The sequence below is a fragment of the Schistocerca nitens genome, chromosome 6, assembly GCF_023898315.1.
Source record: "Schistocerca nitens isolate TAMUIC-IGC-003100 chromosome 6, iqSchNite1.1, whole genome shotgun sequence".
Lineage (NCBI taxonomy): Eukaryota > Metazoa > Arthropoda > Insecta > Orthoptera > Acrididae > Schistocerca > Schistocerca nitens.
In genome coordinates, this window is record NC_064619.1 from 84,741,367 (window position 1) to 84,759,581 (window position 18,215).

The window sequence follows — 18,215 nt, forward strand, 5'->3', positions numbered from 1 at the left end:
CAAGTTTTGTCGATATCTACGCCAACCAGCCTTTTGAACTTACTTAAATTCAGCTCATACTGGAAGCTCATTCGTATCACAGCATGGACTCTCCGTTTCCTACACAACATTCGTCAGAAGAATAAATCTTCAGGAGAACTTACTGCCACCGAATTATCAGCTGCCAAAATGTATTGGATTCAAGTGGGCCAGAGAGATTCCTTCCCCAACGAATTACATGCACTTCAGAATAACTTACCACTGCCAAGAGAGTCAAAAATCGCACGATACAATCCTTTCCTAGAAGATGGACTGATACGTCTAGGAGGTCGACTGCAGTGCACTAGCCTAAATAGGGAACAAAAACATCCTGTACTCCTTGACGGTTCCCACCACTTCACACAATTGGTTATTCGAGAGACACACATCCGCCTTCATCACTTTGGTGTTCGTTCTGTACTATCCGAACTGCGAACCGAATTTTGGATCCTTAGAGCTCGTCAGGCCATCAAAAGAATCCTACACTCATGCCTCGCATGCAAGATCTTGAAGAATCCACGAGGGCAACAGATCGAAGCACCGCTGCCACCTGAACGAGTTTCACCTGCCAAACCATTTGCTGTAACCGGAATAGACTTTGCTGGCCCACTATTCATCAAAGTGGGGAAGGAAACGCACAAGTCATATATCACTCTTTTCACATGTGCTACCACACGAGCTGTACACCTCGAACTCTGTACAGACTTGTCAACGGACAAGTTTCTTATGGCACTTGAGCGATTCGCCGGAAGACGCGGACTACCCCACACGATATATACAGATAACGCGAAAACATTCCACGCCACGAATATGGAACTAGCCCAACTTTGGAAGGCATTAACCACCACAAAATCTTATCAATTCCTCGCCCACCACGGTATTACTTGGAAATTCATTGTCTCCCGGGCGGCTTGGTGGGGAGGATGGTGGGAAAGAATGGTGGGCACTATAAAGCGTTGCCTACGGAAGGTACTGGGACTCGCAAAGCTCACTGAGGAACAACTGAACACCACCTTGATCAGTATTGAAGCCGCGGTGAACTCCAGGCCCATCACACCAGGAGATGATTGTGATGCACTCACACCATCCCATTTTCTGACGGGAGAAAAACTTACGACTATTCCGACGGGACCAGAGCCTTCAGCGAGCACGAATTTAACAAAGGAATTCCGACTGAGACAGCAACTCTGTGACAGTTTTTGGAACCGTTGGGTTAAAGAATACCTATTGGAGCTCCGGAACTACCATGAAGTTAAACGCCCATCGGGACGAGTCATCCCCTTTCGCCCTGGCGACGTCGTGCTGATCCAAGAGGACCTTCGTCCGCGACATATGTGGAAGAAGGCCAGGATAGAAAAGGTACTACCAGGAAGAGACGGCAGGGTAAGGACGATAATACTCCGAACACCAGAAGGTCACATCATAAGTCGTCCTGTGCAGCTGGCCGTACCTTTGGAGGTCGACCAGGGTGGGGAGGATGTCGCAGAGTGATGTACTTCTCGCAAGTGAGAGACTGTTTGTTTACTCTTAGGACAATGTATCTTTGACTTGTTATATTGTACAATGTATCTTTGACTTGTTATATTGTATGTTCTGTGACTATGGAATAAAGGGTTGTTAGACTGCAAATCGCTGCTCTACTGTGATTCACGACATCCCCAATTCTAGTCAATACCTCCTCATTAGTTATGTGATCTACCCATCTAATCTTCAGCATTCTCCTGTGGCACAACTTTTCGAAAGCTTCTATTCTCTTCTTGCCCAAACTATTTATCGTCCATGTTTCACTTCCATACATGGCTACACTCCATACAAATACTTTTAGAAACGACTTCCTGACACTTAAACCTATACTCGATGTTAACAAATTTCTCTTCTTCAGAAATGCTCTCCTTGCCATTGCAGGTCTACATTTTATATCCTCTCTACTTCGACCATCGTCAGTTATATTGCTCCCCAAGTAGCAAAACTCCTTTACTACTTAAAGTGTCTCGTTTCCTAATCTGATTTCCTCAGCATCACCCGACTTAATTTGACGACATTCCATTATCCTCGTTTTGCTTTTGTTGATGTTCATCTTTCAAGACACTGTCCATTCCGTTCAACTGCTCTTCCAAGTCGTTTGCTGTCTCTGACAGAATTACAATGTCATCTGCGAACCTCAAAGTTTTTATTTCTTCTCCATGGATTTTAATACCTACTCTGAATTTTTCTTTTGTTTCTCTTACTGCTTGCTCAATATGCAGATTGAATAACATCGGGGATAGGCTACAACCCTGTCTTACTCCCTTCCCAACGACTGCTTCCCTTTCATGTCCCTCGACTCTTATAACTGCCATCAGGTTTCTGTACAAATTGTAAATAGCCTTTCGCTTCCTCTATTTTACCCCTGCCACCTTCAGAATTTGAAAAAGAGTATTCCAGTCAACATTGTCAAAAGCTTTCTCTAAGTCTAAAAATGCTAGAAACGTAGGTTTGCCTTTCCTTAATCTTTCTTCTAAGATAAGTCGTAGGATCAGTATTGCCTCACGTGTGCCAATATTTCTACGGAATCCAAACTTAATTTTCTAACCTACCTGCCCTATTAAGGGATCTGACATTCCACGCTCCGATCCGTAGAACGCCAGTAATCCTTATCCTGATAACGACGTCCTCTTGAGTAGTCCCCTCCCGGAGATCGGAATGGGGGACTATTTTACCTCCGGAATATTTTACCCAAGAGGACGCCATCATCATTTAATCATACAGTAAAGCTGCATGCCTTTGGGAAAAATTACGGCTGTATTTTCTCCTTGCTTTCAGCCGTTCGTAGTACCAGCACAGCAAGTCCGTTTTGGTTAGTGTTAAACAAGGCCAGATCAGTCAATCATCCAGTCTGTTGCCCCTGCAGCTACTGAAAAGGCTGCTGCCCCTCTTTGGAAACCACACGTTTGTCTGGCCTCTCAATAAATACCCCTCCGTTGTGGTTTCACCTACGGTACGGCTATCTGTATCGCTGAGACACGCAAGCCTCCACACCAACGGCAAGGTCCATGGTTCGTGGGGGGGGGGGGGGGGGGGGACGTATTGTAAGTAAATAAAAATTCTATGAAAGCATGGTGTTTAATTGGTTATGAGCAGAACTGTCCTGAAACAGTTGGCGATATCTAAACTAGGACAGAAAATAAGTTTATGTTTTTTGTTTTTCCCTCTGAATGTGTTTCTTGCTCTATTTGAGTTTTATGAAGGTTTGTTCCTCTTGGTGTCATCTTAAGTTCGCCTGCTGTTTCTGCTTTCCTGTTACGGTGCGCTTGGCTTATCTTTTACTTTTTGCTGGCCACGGAATTGCAGGGCGCCCGCAAGGCCCACAGTAAACAAGAGTCCGCTTTCGTAGGAAGTGCGGCGAACTTGGCTGGGCTGCTCTGCGCGAAACCAGGCCAGCGGTGTAATATTCAGCGCGGTGCAGCCAATAAAAGCGGAAGGAGACTGACTTAATGTCGCAGTGCTGTGCGGTTCTGCGGAGAGGTAAATACGCTGGAATTGTTATTGTGTCGAGCGGCCAGGTGCACTATGAAACGCTCTCGGATATTGTTCCAGCATCTCAGGGGCGACGCTGGCTGTGCCTGTGGGTACCTTAGAGAAAACGACTGTCTTACAAACATTTTGCTTGCCCCAGCAAAGTGAATTTCTTGCATTCAGCGGAGCACCACGTTTCCTCGACTCCTCAGGTGTGTGTCGCTCTGTCGGTGATGACTCATGAGAAGCTTACGTAAGATTTAATATACTAATGCTCATAAATTAAGCATAATTACAGAATGTTTTGGCACGACACAAAACTGGATCTAATAGCATAGGCCCATAGGGAACACACACGACACAGATCTGTAAGTCCACGGAATTGTTGATAAGGTGAAAAAACCGTACCGAAACACTTGTGCTACAAAACGCCACTGTTTCCTGCGCATATACCCCGACATCAGTATGGGATATTATCACCATGCACACGTACACAGGCCGCACAACAGGTTGGCATGCTATGGATCAGGTGGTCGAGCAGCTGCTGGGGTATAGCCTCCCATTCTTGCACCAGTGCCTGTCGGAGCTCCTGAAGTGTCGCAGAGATTTGAAGACGTGCAGCGATACATGGACCGAGAGCATCCCATACGTGCTCGATGGGGTTTAGGTCTGGAGAACATGCCGGTCACTCCATTCTCGTCTGTGAACATAACCTGGGACTACTGTTCCAATGACCATATACTGTGTTCTTGACACCAGGCTTTACTTGCTCTCCTGTGACCAGGGGTCAGTGGAATGCACCTTGCAGGTCTCCGGGCGAATAAACCACATCTGTTCAGTCGTCTGTAGACTGTGCGTCTGGAGACAACTGTTCCAGTGGCTGCGGTAAGGTGCCGAGCAAGGCTACCTGCGGTACTCCGTGGCCGTTTGCGGGCATTGATAGTGAGATATCGGTCTTCTTGTGGTGTTGTACACTGTGGACGTCCCGTACTGTAGCGCTTGTACACGTTTCCTGTCTGCTGGAATCGTCATAATCTGGAGATCACACTTTGTGGCACACGGAGGGCCTGTGCTACGACCTGCTGTATTTGACCAACCTCCAGTCGCCCTAGTATTCTACCCCTCATAACGTCATCAATGTGTTCTTTGAGTCAGTTTCAACACCCAGTCACCATTAGCACGTCTGGAAACGTCTGCACACTTACTCGCTGCACCGTACTCTGACATGCACCAACACACCTCTGCGTACGTGGACTGCTGCGTGCACCACCGGGCGACGACCGCACTAAAGCGGACCGCATGGTCATACCCCGAGGTGATTTAAACCCGCAAACCGCCCACCAGAGCATTGTTTCACCATGTATCAGCATTATCCTTAATTTATGAGTATAGATGATCTCAGATCAGTAGGCTTAGGCAACAGGTTTGCACACGACAGTCGGAAACCCTGTGGAATAAGCTCCTGTCATTATCCACGCCACAATTGTAGTCATCATCCCCACGGTGGCATCGAATCTGTATGTTTGCAATTCTGTTCTTTATGCCGTAAAAGTTGACTCATTTTGATATCTAGATGAACCCACTGGACTTTTGTGGCTCTGGAGGGTCTTTATACTTCTTATCTCTTCGTCAAGACTTTTTACCTGTTTTGATACGTCTCTCTCATCTCATCCTGGATCAAGTCTTGGATGGTGTGTCCTGGATCACGGCTGGGAGAGACTTACTAGCTTTCTTTATTCGGGGATCCGTATTTAGCGGCGGTTCATCATTCGCTCATATAAGATTATGACGTAGCTAACGTTCCCCGGAAACACGTCATTTTCACATCTTCATTGTCATCTGCAATAAAACATAAAACATTCAGGGGGTCGGCGGTTCAAAACCCTAGGTTTTCCGAAATAACTAAAGACAGGTGGGGAGGGGTTGGCGAGTTGCTTATGTTTCCTATTAAGTGGTCACAGGCAGATTTCTTTCCCCGATCCCTTCGCCGACGGGACATTAGCCCCTGAGTTCCTTCTTTGTAGTGTAATTTGTTAATAAAATTGTTCGAACCATGCTGGATTTTTCAGGGAACGACTGTGCGCGAAAATTATTACGTAAATATCAGAGCTATTACAGTACGTTACTGTTCGAAAAATAAATGAATGTTTCGTGGGCGAAAATGCGGTAACCGGGACAGTATTTAAAAGAACTACGGGTCCTTTCATACCATTAATCTCTGCCGAGGCTGCGTATTGTCCAGCGGATCGTGGTCGGTAGCTGTATCGTCAAGTTCTCCATACCGTCTTTAAATTCGACATCAGAGCAGGCGTAACGTTTGGGAAACGACTAGCAGCAAGTGGCCTAACGCAGTTTGGTCAGCGGAACAGTTTGTTGTGGTATTTTAAATAGAAAGAGCCGACCACGTTTATACATATTATTTCAGTTAATTGGCTGCTTTTGTACCTGTTTGCCTGCGCCCATTGGGAAATGCTTGAGCAGTTTTCTAAATGCACAACAGTCGACTGTTACAGTTAAAACCTTTGCTGAAGTATGATTCGAGGCTGTGGAGAGGCCTTTGTCAGTAGCTGCCGCGTCTCGTAACACAGAGTTCAAGATTTTAAAGCTTACTACATTCGAGGTATACGGTGACCACTCACTGAACGAAATATTTTTGTATCTACATCTACGTGCTTACTCTGCTATTCACAATAAAGTGCCTGGCAGAGAGTTCAATGAACCACCTTCAAGCTGTCTCTCTACAGTTCCACTCTCGAATCGCACGCGGGAAAAACGAGCACTTAAATTTTTCTGTGCGAGCCCTGATTTCTCGAAAAGTAGCTGATTTCTTTTAGTACTCATGTGAAGAACTTCACACTCTTCCTTATTCAGGGTCAATTGCCACTTTTCGCACCATACAGATATCTTATCTAAATCATTTTGAAAGTCGTTTTGATCATCTGATGACTTTACAAGACTGTAAATGACAGCATCATCTGCAAACAATCTAAGACGGCTACTCAGGTTGTCTCCTATGTCGTTAATATAGGTCAGGAACAATAGAGGGCCTATAACACTTCCTTGAGGAACCCCTAATATTACTTCTGTTTTACTCGATGACTTTCCGTCTATTACTACAAACTGTGTCCTTTCTGACAGGAAATCACGAATCCAGTCGCACAACTGAGGCGATACTGCGTAGGCACGCAGTTTCGTCAGAAGACGCTTGTGACGAACGGTGTCTAAAGCCTTCTGGAAATCTAAAAATATGGAATCAGTTTGACATCCCCTGTCGATAGCACTTATTACTTCATGAGTATAAAGAGCTAGTAATTGTGTTTCACAAGAGCGATATTTTCTGAATCCGTGCTGACTATGTGTCAATAAATCGTTTTCTACGAGGTACTTCATAATGTTCGAATACAATATATGTTCCAAAACCCTACTGCAAATCGACATTAGTGATATAGGCCCGTAATTCAGCGGATTACTCCTACTTCCCTTTTTGGGTATTGGTGTGACTTGAGCAATTTTCCAGTCTTTAGGTACGGATCTTCCTGTGAGCGAGTGGTTCTATATAATTGCTAAATATGGAGCTATTTAATCAGCATACTGAGAGGAACCTGTCTGGTATACAATCACACACGTTTCGAGTTGTCGTCATCAGATGATCTGTTTAGAAAGAAAGAAGAAGGAGAGACAGTAAAATCAAACTAACTGCGATGTACAACTGCACAAACTTGCGTTGTAGAGTAACTCGCCAAAATACGACTGAACGGGCCGCCAGAGCAGCTCACAGTGTGGGAATAACCTACGTTCCGATCGCTGGGAGTGTAGACTACTACACTTAACTGTGTAACAGAGTACACCGATGTGAGAAAAGTAGTGGGATACCTCTTCATGTCTTGTCGTATCTCGTGTTGCCCCGCGAAGTGCGGGGACTCGACTTGGCGTGAACTCAACAAATCATTGCAAGTCCCTTAGTCCCGTGCAGAAATACTGAGCCTTGCTGCCTCTGTAGAAGTCCGTAATTGCGAAAGCGTTGCTGGTGCAAGATTTTGTCCACGAACTGACCTCTCGATTACGTCCCTTAAATGCGCAATGGGATTCACGTCGGGTGATCAGGCTGGCCAGATCAAAATGGTTCAAATGGCTCTGAGCACTATTGGACTTAACAGCTGAGGTCATCAGTCCCCTAGAACTTAGAACTACTTAAACCTAACTAACCTGAGGACATCACACACACCCATGCCCGAGGCAGGATTCGAACCTGCGACCGTTGCGGTCGCACGGTTCCAGACTGAAGGGCCAAGAGCGGTCGGCCACATTGCCGGCTCTGGCCAGATCGTTCGCCCGGAATGTGCAGAATGTTCTTCAAAAAAGTCGCAAACGGTTGTGGCCTGGTGGCTTCGCGCGTTGTCATCCATAAAAATGCCATCGTTGTTTGCCAAAATAAAGTCCATGAATGGCTGCAAATGGTCTCCAAGTAACCGAACATGACCGTAACTAGTCAGTGATCGATTCAGGCAGTCCATTCCGTGGACAGTGCCTTGTTGACAACTTGGATCCACGCCGTTCCTGGGGTCCGTGGCACACTCAACGCCTACCAACAGATCTTCTTGTTGTTGCGGTCTTCAGTCCAGAGACTGGTTTGATGCAGCTCTCCATGCTGCTCTATCCTGTGCAAGCTTCTACATCTCCCAGTACCTACTGCAACCTACATCCTTCTGAATCTGCTTGGTGTATTCATCTCGTGGTCTCCCTCTGCGATTTTTACCCTCCACGCTGCCCTCCAATAATAAATTCGTGATCCCTTGATGCCTCAGAACGTGTCCTACCAACCGATCCCTTCTTCTAGTCAAGTTGTGCCACAAACCCCTCGTCTCCCCAGTTCTATTCAGTACCTCCTCATTAGTTATGTGATCTACCAATCTAATCTTCAGCATTCTTCTGTAGCACCACATTACGAAAGTTTCTATTCTCTTCTAGTCCAAAGTATTTATCGTCCATGTTTCACTTCCATACATGGCTACACTCCATACAAATACTTTTAGAAAAGACTATCTGACACTTAAATCAATACTCGATGTTAATAAATTTCTCTTCTTCAGAAACGCTTTCCTTGCCATTGCCAGTCCACTTTGAATACCCTCTCTACTTCGACCATCATCAGTTATTTTGCTCCCCAAATAGCAAAAATCCTTTACTACTTTAAGTGTCTCATTTCCTAATCTAATTCCCTCAGCATCACCCGATTTAATTGGACTACATTCCGTTATCCTCGTTTTGCTTTTGTTTATGTTCATCTTACATCCTTCTTTCAAGACACTGTCCATTCCGTTCAGCTACCCTCTCAGGTCCTTTGCTGTCTCTTACAGAATTACAATGTCATCTGCGAACCTCAAAGTTTTTATTTCTTCTTCTTTGATTTTAATACCTACTCCGAATTTTTCTTTTGTTTCGTTTACTGCTTGCTCAATATACAGATTGAATAACATCGGGGATAGGCTACAACCCTGTCTCACTCCCTTCCCAACACTACTTCCCTTTCATGTCCCTCGACTCTTATAACTGCCTTCTGGTTTCTGTTCAAATTGTAAATAGCCTTTCGCCTCCTCTATTTTACCCCTGCCACCTTCAGAATTTGAAAGAGAGTATTCCAGTGAGCATTGTCAAACGCTTTCTGTAAGTCTAAAAATGCTAGAAACGTAGGTTTGCATTTGCTTAATGTATCTTCTAAGATAAGTCGTAGGGTCAGTATTCCTTCACGTGTTCCAACATTTCTACGGAATCCAAACTGATCTTCCCCGAGGTCGGCTTCTACCAGTTTTTCCATTCGTCTGTAAAGAATTCGCGTTAGTATTTTGCAGCTGTGACTTATTAAACTGATAGTTCGGTAATTTTCACATCTGTCAACACTTGCTTTCTTTGGGATTGGAATTATTACACTCCTGGAAATTGAAATAAGAACACCGTGAATTCATTGTCCCAGGAAGGAGAAACTTTATTGACACATTCCTGGGGTCAGATACATCACATGATCACACTGACAGAACCACAGGCACATAGACACAGGCAACAGAGCATGCACAATGTCGGCACTAGTACAGTGTATATCCACCTTTCGCAGCAATGCAGGCTGCTATTCTCCCATGGAGACGATCGTAGAGATGCTGGATGTAGTCCTGTGGAACGGCTTGCCATGCCATTTCCACCTGGCGCCTCAGTTGGACCAGCGTCCGTGCTGGACGTGCAGACCGCGTGAGACGACGCTTCATCCAGTCCCAAACATGCTCAATGGGGGACAGATCCGGAGATCTTGCTGGCCAGGGTAGTTGACTTACACCTTCTAGAGCACGTTGGGTGGCACGGGATACATGCGGACGTGCATTGTCCTGTTGGAACAGCAAGTTCCCTTGCCGGTATAGGAATGGTAGAACGATGGGTTCGATGACGGTTTGGATGTACCGTGCACTATTCAGTGTCCCCTCGACGATCACCAGTGGTGTACGGCCAGTGTAGGAGATGGCTCCCCACACCATGATGCCGGGTGTTGGCCCTGTGTGCCTCGGTCGTATGCAGTCCTGATTGTGGCGCTCACCTGCACGGCGCCAAACACGCATACGGCCATCATTGGCACCAAGGCAGAAGCGACTCTAATCGCTGAAGACGACACGTCTCCATTCGTCCCTCCATTCACGCCTGTCGCGACACCACTGGAGGCGGGCTGCACGATGTTGGGGCGTGAGCGGAAGACGGCCTAACGGTGTGCGGGACCGTAGCCCAGCTTCATGGAGACGGTTGCGAATGGTCCTCGCCGATACCCCAGGAGCAACAGTGTCCCTAATTTGCTGGAAAGTGGCGGTGCGGTCCCCTACGGCACTGCGTAGGATCCTACGGTCTTGGCGTGCATCCGTGCGTCGCTGCGGTCCGGTCCCAGGTCGACGGGCACGTGCACCTTCCGCCGACCACTGGCGACAACATCGATGTACTGTGGAGACCTCACGCCCCACGTGTTGAGCAATTCGGCGGTACGTCCACCCGGCCTCCCGCATGCCCACTATACGCCCTCGCTCAAAGTCCGTCAACTGCACATACGGTTCACGTCCACGCTGTCGCGGCATGCTACCAGTGTTAAAGACTGCGATGGAGCTCCGTATGCCACGGCAAACTGGCTGACACTGACGGCGGCGGTGCACAAATGCTGCGCAGCTAGCGCCATTCGACGGCCAACACCGCGGTTCCTGGTGTGTCCGCTGTGCCGTGCGTGTGATCATTGCTTGTACAGCCCTCTCGCAGTGTCCGGAGCAAGTATGGTGGGTCTGACACACCGGTGTCAATGTGTTCTTTTTTCCATTTCCAGGAGTGTATATTCTTGTTGAAGTCTGAGGGTATTTCGCCTGTCTCGTACATCTTGCTCACCAGATGGTAGAGTTTTGTCAGGACTGGCTGTCCCAAGGCTGTCAGTAGTTCTAATGGAATGTTGTCAACTCCCGGGGCCTTGTTTCAACTCAGGTCTTTCAGTGCTCTGTCAAACTCTTCACGCAGTATCATATCTCCCATTTCATCTTCATCTACATCCTCTTCCATTTCCATAATATTGTCCTCAAGTACATCGCCCTTGTATAAACCCTCTATATACTCCTTCCACCTTTCTGCCTTCCCTTCTTTGCTTAGAACTGGGTTTCCATCTGAGCTCTTGATATTCATACAAGTGGTTCTCTTTTCTCCAAAATTAAAGAATTTTCCTGTAGGCAGTATCTATCATACCCCTAGTGAGATATGTCTCTACATCCTTACATTTGTCCTCTAGCCATCCCTGCTTATCCATTTTGCACTTCCTGTCGATCTCATTTTTGAGACGTTTTTATTCCCTTTTGCCTGCTCCATTTACTGCATTTTTATATTTTCTCCTTCCATGAATTAAATTCAATATTTCTTCTGTTACCCAAGGATTTCTACTAGCCCTCATCTTTTTACCTACTTGATCCTCTGCTGCCCACCATCAGATCTTACGTAACGAAATAGGGACTCACCTGACCAGGCCGTGGTTTCCCAGTCGTCTAGGGTCCAACCGATATGGTCACAAGTCCAGGAGAGGCGCTGCACGCGATGTCGTGCTGTTAGCAGAGGCACTAGCGTCGGTCGTCTGCTGCCACAGCCCATTAACGCCACATTTCTCCGTACTGTCCTATCTGAAACGTTCGTCGTGCGTCACACAATGATTTCTTCTGTTATTTCACGCAGTGTTACTTGTCTGTTGCCTGCCGGGGTGGCCGAGCGGTTCTAGGCGCTACAGTCTGTATCCGCGCGACCATTACGGTCGCAGGTTCGAATCCTGCCTTGGACATGGATGTGTGAGATGTCTTTAGGTTAGTTAGGTTTAAGTAGTTCTAAGTTCTAGGGGACTGATGATGACCTCAGGAGTTAAGTCCCATAGTGCTCAGAGCCATTTGAACCATTCTTTTATTTGTCTGTTAGCAATGACAATTATACGCCAACGCCGCTGCTCTTGGTCGTCAAGCGAAGGCGTTGTCCGTGATGAGAGGCTATGCTTGAAATTCGGTATTTTTGGCACACTATTGACACAGTACATGTCGGAATATTGAAATTCCTAACGACTTCCGAAATGGAATGACCCATGCATCTAGCTCCGACTACCCTTCCGGGTTCGCAGGCTGCTACTTCCCGTCTTGCGGCCGTGATTACTTGGGAAACATTTTCAGATGAACCAGGTGAGTACAAATGACAGCTCAGCCAATGCACTGACATTTTACAGCTCGTGTACGCGATAGCTCCACCATCTGCATATGTGCATGTGGCTGTCCCATGGCTTCAGTCACCTCAGTATGAAGTCGACTACTTGTAGTTTTAGTAATAATCATTTGGAAAAGAGGTATATAGCTCAACTAGTTTTATATCGTGAATATTTTAATCGTACGTTATTTTAGCGATTTAAAAGTTACAGACTTTATACTTCTATTACGTAGTTGACTGTGGCCTTCAGTTTGACGAATCAGAGCGCAGACGTGTTGTTACTGTGAGCGGCTGTGTACTCAAGTGTATGTAGCTGTGTGCAGAAATTGTTTTGGTATGGTAATTTAGTTTCCTATTTTACTATCCGTCTTTTCTTTCCTGTCGTTTTAAACAGAATACCTGACATGACTTCCTAAGAAGTCGAAATCTGTTATGTTACAATTTGAATGACGTGAGGCTGAAAAAAATTATTTTAAGTAAATTGTAACCAGACCGTAAAGTCCACTAAACCGTCATGAAGTAGTCCTCTACTGTTCTGTGATAAATTGGTACATTTTTGCTCGCTTCTTGTTCAACGTAGACGAAGTAATTATTGATTTGCAGGACATACCATATAAACATTCGGGATGTCCACGTGAATGCTCTCTGATTTCCAAGTGCAGTGTGCAATAAAAAGCGAGAAAGATGCTTGTGGTTTGTGGCATCATAACTCGGAAAGTGCTGTACGAAAAATCTCGATGGCTACTTGGTTCGTCCAACACGTCTTGCCCATCGCTGTGAAAATGTTCGGTCCAGTAAGTGACGAACATGTCAACTCCAGTGCGATGGTCCGCCGTCCTGCTGGAAGATTACATTTGGCTGAAGGGGAAGGAGCTGATTCACAAAGGACCGCTCAGCCGTGCAGATGAACGGCTTCTCTTACTCTTTGCTCGATGAGGGGAAAACAAAAAAATGATCCAGCTATGCTATCATTCATCGGTGCGCACAACACATTCACCTCTGACATGTTCCCGAAACCCGAAAGACTTTTCCGAACGCCAGATGCAAATGTTGTGCCTAATAACATTGTCACATGTGTGGCATGTTGCTTCGCCAGAGAAAACGACATTTCCTAAATACACTAGTGTCCAAAATTCAAGCAAAAAAACAGCTATTTTCCTGCGTTGTGTCTAATTAACGGTATAATCATACAACATGTCAACAGATATCCGTCCAATCGTGTTCTGCGCGGAAGATAGCATTCCGGTCAATTGACAACCACGTCGACGATGACGTCAGAGCACCTGTCAAAGAGGGTAGTGTAAACCGGGTAGCCCACATCAAAAAATGTTCAAATGTGTGTGAATTCCCAAGGGACCAAACCGCTGAGGTCATCGGTCCCCAGACTTACACACTGCTTACACTAACTTAAACTAACCTACGCTAAGAACACACACACACACACACACACACACACACACATGCCCGAGGGAGGACTCGAACCTCCGGCGGGAGGGGCCGCGCAATCCGTGACATGGGGCCTCAAACCGCGCCGCTTCTCCGCGCGTCTAGCCCCACATCCACAATCAGTGTGTACACAGTCACAGATGGTGCAGTGTGCCACAGAGAAGTCGCCTACCAGACTCTCTGCATTGGAGGGCCACAAGAAGAATGAAAGCAGGGCAGTCCCAAACTGATGTGGCCCCAAAGCTTAATGTGAATCGTTCTGTTGTCTCTCCGGTGTGGCGACAGTTTATAGAAACCGAAACGGTATCCCGAAGACCAGGGCAGGGCCGGCCACGTGTGAGTACAGAAGAGATGACCGTTATTTGGCTGGTACCACCGTAGTACTGCGCTGAAACTGGCATGCGACCTTGCAGCATACACTGGATTTGTATCGAGGCAAGCGGTGTACAGAATGCTTCGCCAGAGTAGCCTTTATTGTCGGAGACCTTCTGTTTATGTGCCTCCGATGAGTCTTCACAGAAGGGAACGTCTAGAGTGGAGTCGTCAGTATGCCCCCTGACGGTCGAACAGTGGACCAATGTTCATGTCACAGATGAGTCCCGATTTGGTCTGCAGAGTCTCACTCGACACATTCGCATCTGAAGTGAACGTGGAACATGATTTCAGAATCCAAACATCGTGGAAAGAGACCGCTATTGAGGAGGTTTCCTAATGGTGAGGGCAGGGATTATGTTAACCACTCGAACATCTATCCATGAAATTGTATGGGTGCATCAGCAAGGTTTAACTGCTGTCAGGCATCGTGTCGAGATCCTGGTACCTCATGTGCGTTTGTTGCAAGGTGGTGTGGGCACAGAATTCGTATTGATGGACGATAATGTTCGATCTCATAGACCACAGCTGGCTGATGTTTCCTTGGAGACGGAAGATGCTGCACGCATGACGTGGCTGCTCGCTCTGCCAATTTGAACCCCATGGAGCATGTCTGGGATGCGCTAGGTAGACAGGTTGCATCACGTCAGCATCCACCAACCACTCTCCCAGACTTGCGAGCAACTCTGCTCGCAGCGTGCCCCGTCGTTTGTCAGGGCTGTATTGTTGCCAGAGGTGCTAACACCCCATTCTGAGCGCATTAAGCAGTTGTCGGAATTTATGTATCCGTTAAGTTGGAATAAATGAACAACATTTTGTCTATCGTTATGCACATTGCAGTTGTTTATGTTCTGTGTTCTTGACATTGTTTCTACTTTACTATCAGCCGTTTACACTGTTTTGTGGCAAAATAAACGCGACCTTGCAAAATTTCCGTATGTTGCTTTAATTCTGGACACCAGTGTAGTTGGGTTTTGCGCGATGCAGTCCAACATCGCAATAACAGATTTGTGGCAAAACTGCAATCCGTTTCGCTTGAGTGCTTGCCCAAGTTGAACTTCGTAAGCGGGCAAGCGAAGTCGTTTGTGCAGCGCCATGTGAACTGTTGAACGAGGGATATTCGGCTTTTGATGGGATTGTGTGGAAGGTCTTTCAAAGATCCTCTTCCATTTTATCACGTTTACGTTTTCTGCTAGAGCCTGTCTGTCTGTTTACAAATTACACTCCGGGTGGCTAGCAACGTGTCATACTAAGCCCTGGTCGTCTTAGTGTCTGGTGGCTCCCTCTGAAATTCACGTCGGCAATTTCTGTGGACAACACTGGGTGATTTCGTTTCGCATACCACACGAAACGTCAGGCTCTCTCTGGAGGCGTGCTCATTTCTGGTAATTATTTAGCACCAGAAACGAAACGAAAGAAATCGTTTGGAAGAAAATCTAGCACAAAACTTTTTGAGTTGCTTTACATGATGCCATGTCTCATAGTTTTCTTAACTGCATTTATAAAGTAGATAGGTGTCATATGGACACCCCGTATTTATCTCATTTTAGATATTCATTGTTGAAAGGAAAGCAGCTGAGGGAGTGAAATATTGACGAGTGTCTGTTGCATTTGTTTCAGGTGAGAAGTGACTGCCGCCACAAAGCCGTCCTTGGAGGCAGTAAGTGTCCAGAGATATTTCTCATATAACCATGCTAATGTAAGTCTTGTAACATAAAACAGGTCACGTATATAAATGTACCAGTTGAGTGCAGAAAGGGCAACTCTGCCGCTTTTCTACAGGAAAAAAGTCGAAACCGACGTGCAGCTTCATCATTTCGTGTTAACGATGCATTTCATGAATTGTGTTCTGGAGCTTCTCTCTGTGGTTTTTTTCTTTGTTGATTTCCGATCAATATATAGTAATATGTCGACCATTCCGCCGTGCAAGTAAGTGGCATTACTGGTCCACACGAAATACGCTCGTTAAGCGCCAGAAATCGGGGTTCCTGGTGTGAAATTCCAAGGCGACACGTAGTGTGATAATCAGATATCAGACAGCCATAATTAGAGCCAGACAGTGATTTAGCTACAGAAAAGTTGTTCTCCAAGAAGTATTTCCTCACCCAACAGGTCATCCGCTCGCGGTCTGGCGGTCAGCGCCTCTGCCTGTATATCGCGCGTCCCGGGTTCGATTCCTGGCCGGTACCAAGGTTTTCTTCGCCTTGGGACTGCGTGCAAGGCACCCGAGTGCCATCAAACACTTGCGACAGGTGGCCACATAACCCCAGACGGATACACATGCGATACAGGCCTCTGAAGATGAGGTGCTTAGTACATAAAAAGAAGGAAGTGCGTATGGCATGAACACAAACAGCCTTTTATTTCTCCAAGAAGAAGAAGAAGAAGACAGTATAGAAGCAAGTAACGTACGGCAGAAAACTGTTCCCATTAATTCACATAGATTTGATATTCTGTATTGCTTCTAAAATATTTCGTTTTTACTTCCAGAAATATGTCATACCTAAGATCAAGCGTCGTTCTTAGAATACTTCTTTTATAGCATTTCAACTTTTTCAAACGTACAGTTCCGCACAAGACATTCATACTCGCAAAGACAGTCCGGTAATGCTACGACCTATGGTGTTTTATATAAAATTTTATAACTAAAAGGCTTAAGCTACAAATATTCGTAAGTTATACCGTATGCTCATAGTACTTATCGTTATTGGACGCATACCTGAACAATGTTTTGTAAAGTCTGCTTTAAGTTTCCTTTCATTATCTATTACATCAGTATCTGTTGTTAAGAATTTTGACATTTCTGACGTTTGTGTTTTCCGGTGGAGACCTTCAAACCTGTTCGCTGGGCTTCTCTTCTGAGTAGTTCTATTTTGCTTTTTCTTGTTTTAAATTGTTACTATTTTAAACAAGATACAGTTGAAGAGGAGTTCAGATAAATATCGCACCATCAGAGAGCTGCATTTATTTTTCGAAGTTATAACTGTTTTCAAGACATGAAATTTATACTTCGGCTATGTATGTGAAGTCCCTTTTTATTCTCTAGTTAGCCTCTTTTTGTTTCTTGGTACTGTGTGTGCTCAGACTTTTTTTTTCCACTGAAGTGAAGTACCCAGACCGCGTTTATTCTCCCATGTGTTTGCAATAAGCGAGAAAACTCCTTACTTATAAAGTAGTTTCCACGTAATTGAGGTGAAAATTAAACCACGAAGCAATACATACACACGATGGTTTCATCTAAAAAATGGTTCAAATGGCTCTGAGCACTATGGGACTTAACATCTGAGGTCATCAGTCCCCTAGAACTTAGAACTACTTAAACCTAACTAACCTAAGGACATCAAACACATACATGCCCGAGGCAGGATTCCAACCTGAGACCGTAGCGGTCGCGCGGTTCCAGACTGAAGCGCCTAGAACCGCTCGGCCACGGTTTCATTTAAAAGTCACCAAGCACGTGAAGAGAGATGAATGGCATGTTCCTGGTGAGAGGCTGAAAAAAAAAAAAAGAAGTACATCCTCTTAGACGTTTTCAGCGTAATAAAGATTTACTGTTGCAACAGTGTATATGGAATACATGAAATGATAGCATTTAGAGGTAAATAGTACAAGCGGGTTCTGAGGTACCAGGTAACACCCATATTAGTATGTGGCGTAAGCCTTCGCAGGTGGCATTGCAGGTGCTGACTCTGGCATCCAGTCGATCGTACAGATAGCGAATACTGTCGTGGGATACGTTATGCCGCGCCTGCCCGACCTGTGCACTTAGTTCTGTAACAGTTGTTGGCTTACAAGTCACACGAGTCACTTATCATCCCACCAGAGCCACACAGGTGTTCGATTGGAGACAAGTCCAGAAATCGTGCTGCCCAGGGAAGTTGCTGCGCACGTGTTGCAGATTAAGTTGAGTTTCACGGGCAGTATGTGGCCGAGCATTATCCTGTTGGAGCAGCGCATCACCTACCTGTTTCAAGAATGGCGAAAGAGCGGGTCTAACGACATTGTACACGTACCGAGCGCTGGCTAGCGCCCGCTTCAAAAATGTGAACGAGAGTTGTAGCTTTTCGCAGTATAGCTTGGGATGGTACCAGTGTGTCTCGGACGAATCCGCTCCACGAGACAGCGCTCAACAGGTCTACGTCGTACGC

At 46.0% G+C, this 18,215-nt stretch overlaps 1 protein-coding gene across 1 annotated transcript in view; it reads left to right on the top strand.

Annotated features, from left to right (window-relative positions):
• LOC126263656 (CD109 antigen) overlaps nucleotides 1-18,215 on the top strand; it is an 898,764-nt gene that overhangs the window by 409,727 nt on the left and 470,822 nt on the right. Inside the window, exon 3 of the mRNA XM_049960760.1 lies at nucleotides 15,688-15,727. The gene's annotated coding sequence lies outside the window, so the exon portion shown is untranslated. The remainder of the gene's footprint in view (nucleotides 1-15,687; nucleotides 15,728-18,215) is intronic.